The sequence below is a fragment of the Engystomops pustulosus genome, chromosome 9, assembly GCF_040894005.1.
Source record: "Engystomops pustulosus chromosome 9, aEngPut4.maternal, whole genome shotgun sequence".
Taxonomy (NCBI): Eukaryota; Metazoa; Chordata; class Amphibia; order Anura; family Leptodactylidae; genus Engystomops; species Engystomops pustulosus.
Genome location: NC_092419.1, coordinates 58,163,486 through 58,180,253, shown reverse-complemented (window position 1 = coordinate 58,180,253; position 16,768 = coordinate 58,163,486).

Here is a 16,768-nt window from a genome sequence, read left to right as displayed (position 1 = left end):
ATGGTGTTTGCACACACTATATAATATTTCAATAACAGATTTGTAGTAGTAGAACTCCAATATACCCTATTTTTTCTATTGTCCCACATGCGTTTCACCAGCAACTGTACTGTATTGGCCCATCAGGAGACATCGAACAAAATCTACCACGCTTCTTTGGAAAAGTATTAAAAGGCATAGATGCAATTTGTATGTTTTTATTTAATTTGTTTTAATCTGTATATTACCCTTTTGTTTATTGTTTTTTAAAGGAGGAATAAAATAAGTCTTACGCACAGTTGTTTTTTTTAGTATTTTTAGGGATACCCAAAGGTCATGCAAATTAGGTCTTCAGATCACAGGTACAAATGAACAGAAGACATAGGGGGAGATTTATCATATGCCAGCGCCCCTGCACCAGTTCGGACCTGGTGTAGTTTTGCATACAAAACAAAGCAAATGAAAGTTCGCTGGTTTTGCAAAAGAACGCAGGCACGGGGTGGGAACTCTTGCACTGCGTAAGAATTCAAAATTAGTCCACTGCTTGTATGCCAGAAAACTGGCGTAGAAGCAGTCATAAATCCCCCCTATAGACTCAATTTGAATGAGAACCCTTTTTGGCTCCTCTATTTCAGATGTCATTGTTGGTTTTCTAGGTTACTCTAAGCTAAAAAATGTAAGCAGTACAAATGGAATCTTATTTATCTTTCCATTTGGCTGGACATGCAAAGAAATGCAGTTATTGACTTTTCACTACAAGTGATAATTCAAATGCTTCTATGAGTGGCCACTCAGTTCTTTTCTGAACTGTGGCCTTTCAAAGTCGTTATCAGCATATTACAACAATCTATTAACTTGGACTATTGAACCAAATACAAGGTAAGGTGTAAAAACCTGTGAATATGGCTATAGCTTGAGTAACTGTTTATTCAGGGTTCCTTAATGAAAGGGACATCATGAGTCTCCCAGACAGTTATGAAACTGATGACCTCTCTTCAGCATAGGCAATCAGTATGTAAACCCGGACCAATCAGTTTTTTCAAATGTCTTCACAGAGCTGGAAGCCAAAGCCTCTTTATCACTGTATACAGGCTGTGAGGTAGTACTGTAATTCTGCTTTTATTCATTTAAATGGAATTTGAACACCAGTTCATGGCCACCACAAAGTGGATGGACAACTACTATCCTACTAAAAGAGTCTCCATTTGTCAAGGCCACAAGCTGCAGCCTCTTGTCCAATTATTGCTGCAGCTCATGGCCGAGATAGATATTCATGTGACTGGAGTTTACTTACTCAGCACAGGCCACATGAGCAAGCTCTGCTAATCTCCATGGCACTGTGCTCGCCTGCACACACTGCCATCAGCAGGATCAGGCTGTCGGACATTTTGTCAGAACTGTTTAGAAATTACTGTGTCTTCTCTATTGTTTACCTTATATTTTCTGCAGCTTCTCTGCTTGAAGGCCATGTTGTGACTAATGCAAGGACAATTAGTATAAACATTCTGTTTATATTAGAACAAGGTCTCTGGAAGAAATGGTGTATAGTTCATAGACATTTTGGGAGAATGTTTTTAAGAGGATGTCCTGAGATATTCATTATGGACAATAGTATTGCAGTATTTTATCAACTTTTCACACCCCCTCTGACTGCATGTGACTGCATGTTAATAAAGTGACATTCAGCATTTTCTAAGAGACTGCAACTTTGCAACTGCAAAGGTCAATTTAAGCCCTAGATAAAAATCTGTTACACTGCAGAGGGATCCCATGATGTTGCTGATGACATCACAGGGATACCCAGAGCAGTGAGGTGAGGAGTGAGATGCATGCATGGAAGATGTGATGTCTATCTGCAACTTTATCCCAACAGGGCCTGACCACAGTGTAAGGGCAGCCAGATTCCCAGGCACCGGAATCTCTGGCTGTAGTGCAGCCTAGCACCAGAATGTGGCACAGAGGCTAGGTTACATAGGAATAAGCCTTGTTCATACTCATCAGGGCCAGCTGGGAGATGCTAGTAGAGGGGGAGTCCTCAATGCAAATAAGGAATCCCCTGGGGCACTCCCAATGTTTGTGTAAGTTCCCTGGCACATGGTGAAGGGGAGGTCCGTGAGGAAACCTGTCACCAGGGACCTCATTCTCACTAAAGGCCCATGACACCTGCAGTGCAAAAAGGCCTCTCTGCCTTTTCTAAGCATTTGCATTACAATATAATTGTGTGTTATAACTTGCTCTTGCATCCTGACAAAATCCTGGGGTAGTCCCAGTGGCTGGACTTTGGTTTGGATAGTATCATAGTATCATAGTATCATAGTATATAAGGCTGGAAGGAGACGCAAGTCCATCAAGTCCAACCTTCAAGAATTAAATAAATGTTTTATCCCCATAACCCGTGATATTTTTTCTCTCCAGAAAGTCATCCAGGCCTCTCTTGAACATGTACATAGAGTCGGCCATAACAACCTCCTGCGGCAGAGAGTTCCATAGTCTCACTGCTCTTACAGTAAAGAACCTTTGTCTATGGTGATGGTAGAATCGCCTCTCCTCTAGGCGCAGAGGATGCCCCCTTGTCCTGGTCACAGGCCTAGGTATAAAAAGTTCTTTGGAGAGATCCTTGTACTGTCCGTTCAGGTATTTGTACATTGTAATGAGGTCTCCCCTCAATCGTCTTTTTTCTAAACTGAATAATCCCAAATTTTGTAATCTGTCATTGTATTCTAGTCCCCCCATTCCCCTAATAATCCTGGTTGCTCTCCTCTGCACCCGTTCCAGCTCTACTATATCCTTTTTATATACTGGTGCCCAAAACTGTACACAATATTCCATGTGTGGTCTGACCAGGGATTTGTATAAGGGCAGAACTATGTCTTTATCATGAGAATCTATTCCTCTCTTGATACATCCCATTATTTTATTTGCTTTAGCAGCAGCCGCCTGGCTCTGGTCACTAAAATTGAGTTTACCATCCACCAATACGCCCAAGTCCTTTTCCGCTTCCGTTTTACTAAGTAATTGACCGTTTAGAACATAATTATACTTTTTGTTTCCATGGCCCAAGTGCATAACTTTACATTTATCTACATTAAACCTCATCAACCATTTCTCTGCCCATCCCTCAAGCTTCCACAAATCCCTCTGTAATGCTAAACTATCGACCTCAGTATTTATTACTTTACACAGCTTAGTATCATCTGCAAATATTGAAACTTGACTGTGTAAACCCACTACAAGGTCATTAATAAAAATATTAAAAAGAAGTGGCCCCAATACTGACCCCTGTGGCACTCCACTGGTAACATCAACCCAATCTGAGAATGTGCCATTAATGACCACCCTCTGTTTTCTATCACTAAGCCAATTACTTACCCAGATACACAGATTTTCTACTATTCCCAGCAGTCTCATTTTATATACCAACCTTTTATGTGGCACGGTGTCAAATGCCTTTGAAAAGTCCAGATATACAACATCCACAGCGTCCCCCAGATCCAGTCTTGAACTTACCTCCTCGTAGAAACCAATCAGATTAGTCTGACAGGACCGATCTCTCATAAACCCATGCTGACGCTGGGTTATAAGGTTGTGCACAGTGAGATACTCCAGGATAGCATCTCTAATAAACCCCTCAAATATTTTCCCCACCACAGCAGTTAGACTTACGGGTCTGTAGTTTCCAGGATCGCTATTTGATCCTTTTTTGTATATTGGTACCACATTTGCTATGCGCCATTCCTGTGGAACATAACCAGTCCTCAGTGAATCTTCAAATATTAAAAATAACGGTCTGTCTATCACCGTACATAATTCATGCAGAACCCGGGGGTGTATGCCATCTGGCCCAGGTGATTTATCTATCTTAGTGGTTGCGAGGCGGCGCCGTACCTCTTCCTGGGTTAAACTGTTGACATTATAAAAAGAATTTACATTATTCCTCATTGTGTCTTCCACCAGGGGATTTTCCTGGGTAAAGACAGTTGAGAAGGCGACATTCAGTAGATTGGCCCTTTCCTCATCTCCTTCCACCATGACCCCCATGTTATTTCTAAGGGGACCCACACTCTCTGTTTTTAGTTTCTTATCATTTATATACTTGAAAAATAATTTGGGATTATTTTTGCTCTCCCTGGCAATATTTCTTTCAGTCTCTATTTTTGCGGCCTTTATCTGTTTTTTACAGGATTTATTTTTCTCTCTATAATCCTGTAATGCCTCATCGCTACCTTCACGTTTTAGCACCTTAAACGCTTTATCTTTCTCGCTTATTGCTTTCCTTACAAGACTAGTTAGCCACATAGGGTTTTTCTTGTTCCTTTTATGCTTTTTCCCATAAGGTATGTGTTTCTCACAGGACTTTTTCAGAATATATGAGAAAAAGTCCCATTTTTTGGGGGGGCTTTTGTCTTTGAGAGCATTATCCCAGTCTATGCCTTTTAGGTCTTCCCTTAGTTGATGAAAATTTGCCCTCCTGAAGTTTAGAGTGTTGGTTGCCCCTTCACTAACGTGCTTAGTAAAGCGTAATACAAAATTAATGATATTATGATCACTATTCCCCAGGTTCCCCCCAACCTGTAGTTTTGATACCCTATCAGGTCTGTTGGTAAGGATAAGGTCCAGCAGTGCCCCCCCTCTTGTTGGCTCCAGGACTAGTTGCGACAGGTAATTGTCTTTTGTTGTTGACAAGAACCTGCTACCTTTGAAGGACCTGCAGGTTTCTGCCCCCCAGTCAATATCTGGGTAATTGAAGTCCCCCATGATAAGTACTTCACCATGCTTTGAAGCCGCATCCATTTCACTTATCAGCATTTCCTCTGCTGCCTCCATTATATTTGGAGCCTTATAACAAACCCCTAGTAATATTTTATTTTTATTTTTCCCTCCTCTTATCTCCACCCATAGGGACTCCACATTTGCGTTACTGATGTCATCTCGCAAGACGGGCTTGAGGCAAGAATTCACATATAAACAAACCCCTCCCCCTTTTTTATTTATACGATCCTTCCTAAAAAGACTATAACCATCTATAGTAACAGCCCAGTCATAGCTACTGTCCAGCCATGTCTCGCTGATACCCACTATATCATATTTCCGTTCCAACATCAAGAGTTCCAGTTCCTCCATTTTGTTTGTGAGGCTTCTGGCATTTGTGTACATACACTTTATATGGTTTTCCCTGTCCGTATTCCTTTTGTCCTTATTCCCCAATCTCATTCCAGCCCCCCTTCCTCCCCCATGGACTATGGCTCTTCCCAGCTCTCTATGTAAACCATCTATTTGCCCTGCACAAGTGTAGTTGCCCTCCCCCCAGGTCTCTAGTTTAAACACTCCTCCAACCTTCTAGCCATTTTTTCCCCTAAAACAGCGGCCCCCTCCCCATTGAGGTGCAGCCCATCCCTACTGTAGAGCCTGTAGCCCACAGAAAAGTCAGCCCAGTTCTCCATGAACCCAAACCCCTCCTTTCTACACCAACTTTTGAGCCACTTATTTACCTCCTTGATCTCCCGCTGCCTTTCTGGTGTGGCACGTGGTACAGGCATTTCAACATGTGACTTCTCTGAGCGGCAGGCTACCTCCATCTTTGTGCTCCTGTACATCTCTGTCCCTCCCCCATTGATTTCATCTCACCAGGCTGTGACCTCTGAGAAGGGGCAGGAGGTGGAGCTAGACAGAAGCACAAAGCTGGAGGCCAAGCTCTGAGGAGGAAGGAACACAGACAAGGCACATGTTGTTTTTTGAAATGCATCCAAGCCAAAATCCAGCCCCTGTGACTACCCCAGGATTGCCAGGGTGCAAGGTAAGTTATAACACACAATTACATTGTAATGCAAATGATTACAATCGCAGACACAGTCCACATAGTAGAAGGAAACCGACTCATAATGGAATATACCCCTTTTTATAGACTTTTGCAGAGCTCATTCTAATCACCACCTTGGATTCTACAGAAAAGATAAGTGTTGCAAAATATCACATCTTAATCCTTCAGTAGTAGACATGATACACTGCAGGTATCAATACTACATTTGCGCAGTAGACGGCAGCGAAAGACAGCTATAGCGAAAAAGTACTCACCAAAACCAAGGGAGCTTCAGTTTTAAAGTGGAAGAAGATTTAAATTGAACCGATCACCAGGAATATAATTTTTTAGCAGATGACAGGTTCGAATAGCCTATGCTATGCTGATTTTAAAAATGCCTTTGTCAGCATTCTGAATAATTTTAGTAGTATATAAAAGCACAGCAGCATGTGGCGAGTCCCCTGGGAGGGGGCAGCTGCAGCCTCTGTCAGTCTCCTCTACTCCACACTCATGCAGCTCCCTCACCGCTCATTTTCGGTCATGTGCATTGAGCAAGCAGGGGAGCCAGCTAATGTGAATTTAAAGTATATAAAGTACTGAAATCATTCAGAATTCTGGCCAAACCTTCACCAGGGGACCAGGAAAGAACTGGCGCTAAATTTAGTGATGACCAATACACATTCTCCCTGCATGTCTGTGATTACAGATTAATGATAAAAGTGATTCAATGCGCTGTTACCATTATATAGCCAGCCAGCCCCTACCCCAGTGTATATCCAGCCCGCCTGCCCCCTGTAGTACACAGTCAGCCTGCCAGCCCCCTATAGTATATAACCAGCCAGCCATCCCCCAGTAAATAGTCAGCCCCCAGTATGTCCAGCACATAAAAAAGTCAATAGGGGCCTCAAGGGGGGGAGGGGTACTGTCACGGCTACTCCAGCGTTCCTCGGTATGGAGGGCGGGTGCACCCGTGCCTGTTGCCTCTGTCTCCGCTTCCCCAGGTTCATATTCACCTCTCCTGGCTCGGGATTTCGTGACGGCCCGGTCCTGGTTCCACGCCGGCTTCCTTCGTAGGCCCCGGGCTCCCGCTACTAGGGCGTCCTCCTAATTGGCGCTGGCATTCCTGGCTCTGCTATATAGCCCGGCGACTCCCAGCATTCCCTGACGGCCTTCCCAGAGGCCACTCCAGAGGCTCCACCGGCCTTTCCAGAGGCCGCTCCGGTGTGCCAAGAGCCGATCCAGTCTCCGGTGTGCCAAGAACCGTCTAAACCTCTGCAGCCTCCCAGTGCTGCTCCAGCGGCGCTCCAGTCTCTGCAGCCTCCCAGTGCTGCTCCACCACCACTCCAGTCTCTGCAGCCTCCCAGTGCTGCTCCAGTGGCGCCCCAGCCTCTGCAGGCTCCCAGTGCTGCTCTAGCAGCGCCGCAGCCTCCCAGTGCTGCTCCAGCAGCGCCCCAGCCTCCGCAGCTTCCCAGTGCTGCTCCAGCGGCTTCCCAAGAGCCAGCCAAGCTTTTGCAGCTTCCGAAATGCCACTCCAGCCCCCTGTCAAAAGACGTTAAAGACGTCCTCAAGATACCCTCGGCCTGTTTCATGCCAGGTCCAAGTGCCACATGGTTTGTCCAGTCATCACGGTTCCTGCTCTCCTCCTCAGGTGTCTCATCACCAGGAAGAATTGGAGGAAGTGAAGGAAGAAGAAGAGGAGGCTTAAGAAAAAGAGAAGAGGGGCACTGTCACAGTTTTGCGGAGGGCTCTGGCGAAGACCAGGAGTCCAATTAGACTCCGCTCTCGAGTTGCGGTAGTATCGTTATCCCTGCGGTGGTCCAGGGAGTCCACAGACTCTTGTCCCAAAGAGACTCTCCCACACCCCCTGCGTGACAATACCTATGAATTATTTATTTGTTTTACAGAAAATGTCATACATTTACCAATCTCTGCATCACCAAAAGCCAATAAGAGTCCTCAAACTTCATTCTTCAGATTGATATGGCTTATGTAGTTAAATAGAATAGATTGGTGAAGATAAATCTTTAATATCAACCCAAAATACATTGCAATATTAATGAAGCAATCTATATGCTAAGATAATAGCATGTGCTATGAATAGAAAAGTCATGTGCTTTAGGGATGTAACAAAACTGCTTCCTCCGATGACTAACACAACTCCCTCTAACAAAGACAAGAACCATCCACAAACACTGTACTTAACCCCTAAATGACCAGTCCCTTTTTTGTTTTAATTTTTTACTCCTACCTTTAAAACTGTGTAATTTTTTATTATTTTTCAATGTAAAGAGCTGTGTGAGGGCTTGTTTTTTGCGTAACAAATGGCACTTCATAGTGGGAGTATTTAATATTCCATGACGTACTGGGAAGCGGTAAAAAAAAATTCCAAATCCTGTGAAATTGGTGAAAAAATGCATTTGCGCCATTTTCTTGTATGGTTGGATTTTACAGCTTTCACTGAGCGCCCCAAATGACATGTCTCCTGTGGATCAAGTGGATATCAAATTTATATAGGTTTTATTATATTTTCATACATTTACAAAAATGAAAACCTCCTGTACAAAAAAAAATTCTTTTTTTCCCGCTAATAACTTTTTCATACTTCAGTGTACGGAGCTATGTGTGGTGTAATTTTTTCCATCTTTTGATGACATTTCAATGCTACAATTTTAAGAACTGTACAGTCTTTTGATAACTTTTTATAGAATTTATTCATATTATGCAAAATGACAAAAAAGTGGCATTTATCGACTTTGGTCGCTATTTTCTATTACAGGCTTAAACACTGAGAATAACCATTAATATATTTTGATAGACCGGATATTTTGGTGCGTGGCGATACCTAACACTGTTTATCAATTTTACTGTTTATTTTTATATCAGTTCTAGGGAAAAGTGTGGGTGATTAGAATTGTTTTTTTTTTATATTTTATAATTTATTTTTTTTTTTGTAATTTTACTAATTTTCAGGCCCCCCTAAGGTACTTTAACCCCAGGTTGTCTGATCCTACCATATACTGTATGGCAGAATATAAGGATTTGCACATATATTACAATGTGCAAATCAAATCCTGGGTTTTTATACTTCTAAATTTATTCCAATAGGTAACAAGTATAGACGGGCTAGATTACACCCCGCGTGGCTTACAGCTACAGTTAAAAGGGCAATTAATGAGAAAAAGAGGGCATTTAAAAAATATAAATCTGACGGGTCACCTGAGGCTTTCAATACTTACAAAAAACTTACCAAAATCTGTAAAAAAGAAATCAAATCAGCCAAAATACAAAATGAAAGACAGGTAGCTAAAGATAGCAAAACAAATCCCAAGAAATTTTTTAGGTATATCAATGCAAAAAAAAATGGGTCACAACAGGTTGGACCCCTTTATTCTGAAAATGGGGCATCGGTGACTGGAGACCAGGAGAAGGCAGAGATACTTAATAGGTTTTTTAGCTCCGTTTATACAATAGAAGAGAGAACTTCTGACTTGGGTGGTGTCAGTGCGGGTCATGGATCCTGTGATATACTAGGCTGGCTAAATGTAGACATTATCCAATCTAAGCTCAATAAAATCAATGTGTACAAAGCTCCTGGACCAGATGGGTTACACCCCAGAGTTCTTAAAGAACTCAGTTCTGTTATTGCTGTACCGCTGGCTAAAATCTTCAGGGATTCTGTAATGTCTGGTGTGGTGCCAAGTGACTGGCGCAAGGCAAATGTGGTGCCAATATATAAAAAGGGCTCTAGAACTTTGCCTGGCAATTACAGGCCTGTAAGCTTAACTTCCATTGTGGGGAAAGTATTGGAAGGGTTAGTAAAAGACTACATACTGGAGTATGTGACATCAAATAGTATAATAAGTGACAGCCAGCATGGGTTTACTAAGAATAGAAGTTGTCAAACTAACCTTATCTGCTTTTATGAAGAGGTTAGCAGATGCCTGGATGGAGGAGCAGCTGTGGATATTGTGTTCTTGCACTTTGCAAAGGCATTTGACACTGTCCCTCATAGACGCCTGATGGGTAAAATTAGGGCTATTGGTTTGGCAGAAATCATTTGCAATTGGATTGAAAACTGGCTGAAGGATCGTATCCAGAGAGTTGTGGTCAATGATTCCTACTCGGAATGGTCACCAGTTATAAGTGGTGTACCTCAGGGTTCTGTGCTTGGCCCACTACTATTTAATATATTTATTAATGATATAGAGGTAGGAATTAATAGCACTGTGTCTATTTTTGCAGATGACACCAAACTGTGTAGTGTAATACAGTCTATGGAGGATGTTCATAGGCTGCAGGGTGACTTGGACAAACTGAATGTTTGGTCATCCACTTGGCAAATGAGGTTTAATGTGGATAAATGTAAGGTTATGCACCTGGGGGCCAATAATCCAAAGGCAAAATATGTCCTTGGGGGAGTAAATCTGGGTGATTCCCTTGTTGAGAAGGACCTGGGGGTACTAGTAGATCATAAATTGAATAACAGCATGCAATGTCAATCAGCTGCCTCTAAAGCCAGTAGGATCTTGTCATGTATCAAAAGTGGTATGGACTCTCGTGATAGGGATGTAATATTACCACTATACAAGGCACTGGTTCGGCCACACCTGGAATATGCTGTCCAGTTCTGGGCACCGGTCCATAAAAAGGATGCCCTGGAGCTGGAGAGGGTTCAACGTAGAGCCACAAAAATGATAAGGGGTATGGAGGGTCTCAGTTATGAGGAAAGATTAAAACAACTAGATTTATTTCGTCTGGAAAAGAGACGACTACGAGGGGACATGATTAATTTATTTAAATATATGAATGGTCCATACAAAAAATATGGTGGGAAGTTGTTTCAGATTAGATCAAATCAAAAGACGAGGGGGCACTGTCTCCGTTTGGAGAAATCAAGGTTTAATCACCGGAGGCGACAGGGCTTTTTTACTATGAGAACGGTCAATCTGTGGAATAGCCTGCCTCAGGCGCTGGTCACAGCAGGGACAGCGGATAGCTTCAAGAAGGGTTTAGATGCCTTTTTACACCTAAATAACATAGATGGTTATGTTATATAGAATTGTTTCCCCTAAATCCCTTCCTCATCAAATCCCTTCCCTTCCTTGGTTGAACTTGATGGACAAGTGTCTTTTTTCAACCGTAGAAACTATGAAACTATGAAATGAGATGATTTAAAACAAGACCTCCTCGGGTCTACGTATGCCATAATGGGGAGCGATAATTTAAAGGGAACTTACCATCACGAATCTACCTATAAAGGTAGATCGGGTGGAAGGTGGATCAATAGGCCGGTGGATCAATCGCCTTTGTCCGAAGAACAGCAGGCCCGGGCCTGTGCGGTCACTGCTCCGAAGCCGAAGCTGCACAGACGTGGGCCTGCTGTTCTGTGCGCCGAAGATTGTAGGTAGGAGGAGTAAAGAGGCTACTGGGGCTGGAGTAGCTGCGCCGTGTAGCCTTAGCTGTGACTGCTCCACGCCCAAGTAGCCGCATAACAAAATTTACATATAGAGATAATAAAAGTTAGTGAAACAGTGAGGGGACATGAGGATTGGCCCTTAAAAGGGCTATCCTCACGACCTATTGATCCACCTACCTCCCGATCTACCTTTATAGGTAGATTCGTGGTGGTAGGTTCCCTTTAACCCTTTCAGGACCTGGCCCTTTTTTGTTTTTCCATTTTCATTTTTTACTCCCCATGATCAAAAATCCATAACTTTTTTATTTTTCCATGTACAGAGCTGTGTGACGGCTTATTTTCTGAGTAACAAATTGCACTTCATAGAGATGGTATTGAATATTCCATGCCGTGTACTAGGAAGCAGGAAAAAAATTCCAAATGCAGTGAAATTGGTAAAAAAATGCATTTGTGCCGTCTTCTTGTGGGCTTGGATCTTACGGATTTCACTGTGCGCCCCAAATGACAGGTCTACTTCATTCTTTGGGTCTGTGCGACCACGGGGATACCAAATTTATATAGGTTTTATAATGTTTTCATACTTTTAAAAAAAAAAATTTTTGATTTGAGTTTTTAGGGTTTTTTATTATAATTTTTTTTTTTTAAAACTTTTTTTTATTTTTAGTATTTTTCAGACTCCCTAGGGTACTTTAACCCTAGGGTGTCTGATCGATTCTATCATATACTGCCATACTACTGTATGGCAGTATATGGGGATTTTACTACTCATACTTTACAATGTGCTGATAGCACATTGTAATGCATGGGTTAACCCGAAGTAGCCTCGGGTCTTCGTGAGACCCGAGGTTACCATGTGCTGCAATCCTTTTGAAGCCGCCGGCAGCAGCTTTGCTGGTGGCGATCAGCGGGAAAACACCGGCTATGACTTACCGTCTAGCGCGTGAGCCCTCTCCATGCACCCGCGGCCGACCCGTGACGTGCTATTACGTCACGGGTCGTGAACGGGTTAAGTCAACATGGTGGCGCCCACGCACATTTTGCTGGCAGCTTTGCAAAGAGTTGTTTGTTGCAAAATGCAGCAAACGCTTACCCGCTGTGGAGAGGGCCCAGCCGTGAACCCTCTCCAAACACCCTCAGCTTACGTGTAACGTAGTAACATAGTTAATACAGACTATAAGTACATCACTCTGCAGAGGAATCTCACACCAGGCTGTAAAGAGTTATGTATTGTTTTAACAAGCTTGTGTCTGTAGCTGGCCTGTGGCTATATTAGGAAATACAGCTATCCATGTGAGTTGTCTGGAAAATAATCCCTGAGACAGTAAGCGGAACAGTAAGTCGGGTAAAAGCAATGATCAAACTGTAACAACAACAGGCATATACAGAGATAGCCATGAACACAACTTATAGGTCCCAACTCTGTATTACAAAAAAAGGTAGAGGGCTATAAACAGAAAACAAACAAAATGACAAAAGGTTTCAGATGTCTGTTTAGTTTGTACCAGTTATTGTGATGCAAGTTGTAACATGGTCATCACATTGCATAAGAATATACAAACTGCAGTCTTAAATCTTAGTCACAATGCATAGAAGTAGATGTGAGTCACATGAGAGGTAGCACATGAAAAGGAAGTGTGTTAGCCATAGCCTAAATCAGCATCTTATCAGATCTTCTGGAAAGCACTGTTTTATTCAAAATTGCACAATTTCTCTTACCACTGGCTTGTGTAACATGGATAATCTCCATAGGGCAGGGGACGGGACCCTTTTAGGCGAGAGAGCCATGAACATCACATATTTTAAAATGTAATTCTGTGAGAGCCTTAAAATGGGCACATGTCCTTCAGTAGAAAGGTAGCCACAGCACTTCCCCATCTAGTAGATAAGTAGCAGCAGTACATGGCCCCCAGTAAATAGGTAACCCCAGTACGTGCCCCCAGAAGATAGGTAGCCACAGCATATGCACCCAAATAGACAGGTATCTCCAGCATATGCCCCCAAGTAGATAAGTAGCCACAGCACATACCCCCCAGTTTATTGGTAACCTTGGCACATGCCCCCCAGTAAATAGGTGACCAAAGTACAGGCCCCTTTGTAGGTAGTTCGTCCGAGTATGTGTCCCAGTAGATAGGTAGCCACATCACATGGTCCCCACTAAATAGGTAGCCACAGCACATACCCCCAGTAGATAGGTAGCCATAGCACATATTCCCCAGTATATTGGTAACCACGGCACATGCCCATCCAGTGGATAGCACCATCACATGCCTGCTAGTAAATAGGAAGCCACAGCACATGCCCCCCAGTTGATAGGTAGCCAAAGCACATGTCCCCTGTCACGTGACGTGGGGTGCAACTGTACGGGTTAATTTAGCCTACTCAAACTTGCGCTCACCTTTCACTCAGGACACAAATTGAGCATATATCACTCCTCATACAGCTCCAGCACCAGACCCGCTGCCACCACTTATTGTATTTATACTGGGACCAATAAGTATCCCACTCTACATCCACTCTTGGTTCTCAAGCAGTCACCTTGTTACACCTCTAGACATGCACACTCAGGAGTCATACAGCTAACCACACTTTACAAGGCTATGAGTACAAAAAGTTGATCAGTGCATAAAGAAGATATTAAAAACAAAAGAATTACAAAATAAAATGACACACAACACAGCAAAACAGTTATGAAATAAAAAGGGAGAATAATAACAGAAACTTACAACTTAAAGTAAATCCTGATTCCCTGGAGGTGGGAGAAATAAGGAACACACTCAGCTGGTCAAGCAGCCCCCAAAATGTGAACACCATTTCCTGTAGTTCATATTGTTTTATAAGATCTCTGCTTAGTTCAGGTTTCAGAACCTCCCATTCATTAATTAGTCCACAGGGTCATTCAGGATTGGGCAAAGTTTTAATGAGGGGGGAGAGTCCAGGAATATTTAAACAGTCTTTTGTTTCAAAATCCTGATGCAGAAGAGGAAGGGGGGGGGTTAGGACACCAAATGTCCTTTGGGTCTGAACAGGCCAGTCTTCAGTTCAGGTAGACACAGCATATGACCCTACGTAGATAGGTAGCCACAGCACATGACCCTACGTAGATAGGTAGCCACAGCACATGACCCTACGTAGATAGGTAGCCACAGCACATGATCCCCCAGTAGATAGGTAGCCACAGCACATGTCCCCCCCCAGTAGATAGGTAGCCACAGCACATGATCCCTAATAGATAAGCAGCCACAGCACATGCCTCCAGTAGATACGTAGCCACAGCAAATACCTCCCAGGAGATAGGAAGCCCCATCACATGCCACCAGATCCAGTAGATAGGTAGTCATAGCACATGCCTCCCAGTAGATAGGTAGTGCAAGCACATACTTGCCCCCAGTAGATAGGTAGCGCCAGCACATGCCCCCAGTACACAGGTAGTCACAGCAACAAAAAAAGGGAATACTCACTGACCTGCTCTCCCTTGAGCGACTTCTCACCACTCACAAGCTTTTCTCTATGACCCAGACGCAGCTGCCATCAATGCTTAGGCAATAGCGCCTGGGTCATAGAGAGGAGTGGATGCTGCTCTACTCTATGACACAGAAGTTGTCACCTAAGCAACAGTGCAGCGATAGCACCTTGGTAACATCCCTGCCTGCATCCAGTGATAATTACTGTGTGTGTCTTAGATATACACAGGGGCGTAACGATTGCAGTCGCAGAGGGTGTATGACTGATGTGTATGTTATATGGGACTGTTTGGCTGGTGCGGACTGAGGTGTATGTTACATGGGACTGTGTGTTTGTAGGGGTTGAGGTTTATGTTACATGGGACTGCCTGGTAGGTAAGGGTGAAGGTAGATATATAGTTGAATTACTGGAGCCGAGGCGGCTGTATGTAGCGGTGTTCCTGGGGGTGAGGCAGCTGTATGTGGCTGTGTTACTGGAGGTGAAGCGGCTGTATGTAGCAGTGTTACTGGGGGCGAGGTGGCTGTAAGTAGCAGTGTTACTGGGGGCGAGGCGGCTGTATGCGCTGTGTTACTGGGGGTGAGGCGGCTGTATGTGGCTGTGTTACTGGGGGCGAGGTGGCTGTATGTAGTGGTGTTACTGGGGGTGAGGTGGCTGTATGTAGCAGTGTTACTGGGGGCAAGGCGGCTGCACACAGCTGTGTTACTGGGGGCGAGGTGGCTGTATGCAGCTTTGTTACTGGGGGTGAGGCGGCTGTATGTAGCAGTGTTACTGGGTGCGAGGCGGCTGTATACAGCTGTGTTACTGGGGGTGAGGCGGCTGTATGTGGCGGTGTTACTAGGGGCGAGGTGGCTGTATGTAGCGGTGTTACTGGAGGTGAGGTGGCTGTATGTAGCTGTGTTACTGGGGGCGAGGTGGTTGTATGTAGCTGTGTTACTGGGGGCGAGGCGGCTGTATGTAGCTGTGTTACTGGGGGCGAGGAGGCTGTATTTAGCTGTGTTAAAGGGGGCGAGGCGGCTGTAAGTAGCTGTGTTACTGGAGGTGAGGTGGCTGTATGTAGCTGTGTTACTGGGGGTGAGGTGGCTGTATGTAGCTATGTTACTGGGGGCGAGGCGGCTGTATGTAGCTATGTTACTGGGGGCGAGGAGGCTGAATGTATCTGTGTTACTGGTGGCGAGGCGGCTGTATGTAGCGGTGTTACTGGGGATGAGGCAGCTGTATGTAGCTGTGTTACTGGGGGCGAGGCGGCTGTATGTAGATCTATTACAGGGGACAAGGTGGCTGTATGTAGCTGTGTTACCGGGGGCGAGGCGGCTGTATGTAGATCTATTACAGGGGGCGAGGCGGCTGTATGTAGCTGTGTTACTGGGGATGATGCGCTGTATGGAGCTGAAGATGCAGGGATCGTGGGTAAATACAGGAGCAATAACTTACTATCAGGAAGAGCCGCTGTTTTGCATGAAAAGTAGCAGATCATCATCTGTAAATTACTAGATGCCACTTGTGTGATGCTATATGTGTCTGGTTTGTGCTGTCACTGACGAACCTCCTAATGTGCGTAACATGGATAGGTCATATGCTGTACAATGGTAACTTGTAATGTTGCTGTGATGGGGAGGGGACAGTACTGACTCGCTGCAACAAAACTTTGAGGGCGCGTTCACACATTCCGCTATCGTCGCGTTCATAGCGCAACGCTAGTGCACAGTGGGCGGGGCTCGGGCCGATCGCATATGCGTTTCCCGGGAAATGCATGCGATTAATAACCCGATCGCATGCGTTTCTCTGTCATAAATATTGCCCCGGGACACCCAGGACTCTAGGTATGCCACTGGATATACACACTGCCGATCGCTATTAATCAATGATTTGTCTGCAAGCCAGATGTAGCCATCAAAAGAGCCATATCTGCTACAGAGGATGCATAGGTAGCATTCATATCCATGTCAAAAAGTCCAGGTGGAATCTTTTAGCCTCCTACATATATTAAAGGGGTATTCCAGGAATATGAACGTCTGATACAAAAACCCATGATGCTATAAATAAATGAATATATCAAAATTCAATATCATTAGTTACAAATTGGATCTTAAATATTTTGATTTTAGGATTCACAA